This window comes from Hydra vulgaris, chromosome 10, assembly GCF_038396675.1.
Source record: "Hydra vulgaris chromosome 10, alternate assembly HydraT2T_AEP".
Taxonomy (NCBI): Eukaryota; Metazoa; Cnidaria; class Hydrozoa; order Anthoathecata; family Hydridae; genus Hydra; species Hydra vulgaris.
In genome coordinates this window covers 50155042-50159590 of record NC_088929.1, presented here as the reverse complement: position 1 = coordinate 50159590, position 4549 = coordinate 50155042, and positions in this window count along the sequence as shown.

The window sequence follows — 4549 nt, the reverse complement described above, 5'->3', positions numbered from 1 at the left end:
GGCGTGATTTATAATAAAATTGGACACTTCATCATCTAGGTTTTTCAATGATGTAAGAAAATTGTCTTTTCTTATTGTAAGAATTTCACATTCAGACTTGAGACGTTGTAAATAAAACTCTTTAATTGCATTTTTCTTCCTCGTTAGACATGAAATGGTAGTTATCACTTCTAAACATTTTTGTGATAAATAATGGTTCTTGCTATAAACAATCGTTGTAGGTTCTAAGGAGGTTGGTACATCTACTATGTTTGTAATATAGATACTCATGTTTGTCAAGTGATTTAAAAAAATATCTTTTATGCTGATCTTTAAATTTTATAGATTCCTTTTCCACATTGTGTTTTGAACTGTTGTTTTGGTTTTTTTTTCAGTGTTGACTCAATTAATTTCTTTTATTTTTTAAGTCAGATATAAGCAAAGGTAAATTATCTTTTAACATCTTAAAAATTACTTCATATAAATCATCTGCATAATCTGAAAATTTGTTTTCTGCTGACATTGTAACAATATAAACTTGAAATAGATATTTAACCAAACAAACTCAAAAATAGTCATAACAGTGAAACAAATAGAAAATCCAGCAAATCTTTTTTCTCAAAATGTTTTTATTAAAAATAATATAATTACCAAAAAAAAATTACAAATACAAAATATTTTTTTATATATTCGAGTTCCAAGAAGAGACTAAGCTTTTTCCAATAATCCTACCTCAGTATTTTTCTAACCATGAAGTATAAAGTATAAAGAAATTTTATTTTAGATATATTGATGGTTATATAACTAACACCCATGACTATTTAAACTATAACAGTCATCATTCATTTCACATTAAAAAGAATATTCCTTATAATTTAGCTAAAAGAATATTTGTTTATACATCTAAATATGAAATCGAAAAATTACGTTTAATAGAACTAAAGTCATGGTTGAAAGAATGTGAATACGCTGATAAAATTATAAAAAAAGCATTTCATAATGCAAAACTACAAGGACCAGCACCACAAAAGGAATCTAAAGAAATGTTTCTTTTAGTGACAACATTCTATAATAATCTAAATTGTCAACCTTTAATAACAGAAGCTAACCTTTTGCTCAAAGTATCTTATAATGAAAGTATTAAAAATGTTTTTTCTAATATTCACCCGGTATTAGCTTTTAAACAACCTCCTAACTTACTAAGAAGACTTACCTCTTCAAATATTGAAGTAACTAGTAAGAAGATTGGCATACTTAAATGCAAAGATATTCGGGGCAAAATTTGCAAACTATACCTTCAAGAAGTAGATGAGTTTAAAACATCCAACGGTACTATTTGGAAAGTGAAAAGTCACATTATATGCAACAGCAAAAATGTAATTTATTACCTAAAATGTTTAACATGCAAAAAACAAGCATATACTGGTAAAACAAATAATTTAAGATTACGTTTAAACGGACATATTTCCAGTTGCAGAACTGGCTTATTAATTGATCGATTTGACAACCATGTTTATACTTTTCAACGTGCCCACAAAAGTGTAATTAAATCTTTTTTCCAACTTTTCGTCTTTCTTGAGCTTAACAATGAAAGTTTTTTGTTATCATACGAAAAGCATTTGCACAAACAAAAACAATTCAATCCTTCACAATCAATAGTTACCCATAGCAACAATATGAAAATTAAATTATTTTTGTTTTTAATACAAATATCTTGCAATAATACCAAAAACAGCACTACTTATGATTATTTGAAAGGCCTCTAGTGCTAATAGTTTTAATATATAAAAAAATATTTTGTATTAGTAATTTTTTTTGGTAATTTTATTGTTTTTAATAAAAACATTTTGAGGAAAAAGATTTACTGGATTTTCTATTTGTTTCACTGTTCTGACTATTTTTGAATTATTTGGTTAAATATCATATTTCAAGTAAAAAAAAAAATATTTTTGTATATATGATATATATTCATCAACTTGTTGCTCTCACTTTGGGGGCAGCTGGGGCAAAACTTTAGGGCAAAACTTTTAGTTACAAACTTTTTATAAAAAGTAGTTAACTTAAACTAATTAGAAATAGTTTAACTAAAATTCAACTTTTTAACTTTTTTTTTCAACTCAAGAAAATTTGTTGATGAATTTATGTTTCCGCTAACCGTTTTATTGATACAGACCAAGCGGAAATGATGTTGAAAAGTCCAGTTCATGCACTAAATAAATAAATACATAAAAATAGTAATAACAGAATCCTTGGAGTCCTTGGTCAGGTGAGTGGTGCATAGAAATAGAACGATTTATTTGGCAATATATAAAAAATTTAGTTAATAAAAATTTAGTTAAACTTTTTCAACTAAACTAGGAAAAAAGTTATTTAACTAAAAGTTTAACTTAAATAAAAAAATTTAGTTTAACTATTGCATTTAACTAAAAAAAAGTAGTTTAACTAAAAGTTAACTAAAAAATTAGTTAACTATGCCCATCACTGGTGAATCTACAAATTGCATCTATATATTGCATCAATATTATAAGTATAAGTTGTATATATTTATAGTATTATTATCTATAAATAGGTTCATAGTCAGTACAATTTTTTAAAACCTATAGAAAACCAAATAAAGATATTGCGTCAATATGTAAGACATTCAACAACTAAGATTAAGAAAAAATAGAATAGTAATTACTTTGCACCAAAATATGTTATGACAAGGCTGTTCATTGAATAATTTGATCGATTTGTGGTTTAAAAAAATCTCTGGAAAATATTTAATTGCATTGCGTTCTTTTATAATAATAAAAAGTTATATTAAAAATATTTATTTCATAGGCATGGAGCATTCCAATTTTATTTAGTAGATGTCTGCTATTAGTATATTTAATATTAAGCAAGCAGCTTCATATTGTATTTTTTAAATTGTATTTGACTTCGATGGATAAGTCTTTGATTACGTTACAGTAACTGATGTAGCTTTGAAAAAATAAGAAATTAATATTTTTTAAACAACTTGTGTTCAGGAGATCTTTTTTTATACATAATGCCGATAGTTTTGAATATTTTATTTTTTTACTTTTTTGATATGATTACTCCAGCTAATAGAGGCGAGTGGGGAAAAGTGGGAGACTTAAAAATATTCTAGAATAATTTTAGTATATTTTTATATAATGTATGTGCTACACCAATCAAGTTTTAAATATTAAAGCATATTTTGAGCACTGATTTTACCCCCTAAAATAAACAGAAGGTTATAATAAAGAATATATACTTTTGATTTTAGAGGAACCACCCATTTTCAAAAATTGTGATTATTTCTTTTTTAATTTTATTTAGGTGCCCCAAGAAGTCCTTACGGTCTTATCACAGAGCACCGCAGGTAAGCATTTAATTGGGAGTTCACGCCTCCTTCCTAACCACTGTAACCAAGTCTTGTCTAGATGGGGTTTGAACCACGGATCCTTTATTTCTGAGACAAGTGCGCTACCACTGCGCCACGGCTTATTCCTACACAGGGAGACATAACGATGTCTGCTAAATAGAGGGGAAGAAATCTTAATGTTTACATTAGATACTGATTATACGCTGATTATAGGGACCTCTCCTTATTGGAATTTCTCTTCTTGTTGGGTTAAACCGTACGTTCAGATTCTCAAGTTTTTGATATGCTGTACTCAACATTAGGTTGATGTTTGAGTGGCATCAGATGACTTGAGTATTATCAGCAAAAAGAAAAGCTGTGTATTGATAAGTATAGATAAGCAGATATCTTTGTTGCAAACAAAAAATAGAAGTGTTTTTTTCCTTTTGAATTTGGAAAACTTATATAAAGATTTGTGAAAGCTATTAATTATGTCACTTTTTTAAATTTTTCTATCAAATTTTAATTAGACTCCTGTAAATTTAACCTAATGGTTCAATTAAAAACTTTAAAACATTAAAAATTTTTAAAGAGTTAAATTTTTTTTACGTATTATACAACAAACGCATTATCTCGTTTATCTTGACGATAAACGCTTTTATCGTATAACACGTGTTCGGAGCATGTTTTTAACCATCCTTTGAAAAGGTTAAATAATTTGGCATAAATTTATTTATAAATTTAATTAAACTCAGAAACTGCATGAAGCATGCTACTCTATTTGTTAAAAGTTTTAACTTTTAATAAAATAAATATAATTGTTAGAAACCAAAAAGAAATTAGGCAAAACCTCGAGACCATTATAATCTTATCTTGATCAGCCATAATCTTATCTTTATTTTTTTTATTGACTGTTCTCCTTTTTAATGTATTTTATTGTTTTTAATCCACAACATTACGATGAAATAAGATAATTATTTGAGACTTATAGGAGTACATGGAGAGTGGTTTTTTTTTAATTTAGTGTTATGATCATAAAAAAAATACGAGAAATTGCTAAATTTTGTTAAAAACACAGGTGATTAATGCAATTTTGTTGTATAATATACATTATACATTACAGTATTACATGTTCACCGTTTTTTATCTCGCATACCTACCAGAAAAATTTGTATACTCTATTTCATACATCATTATAGTCATTATTTGTATACATCATTA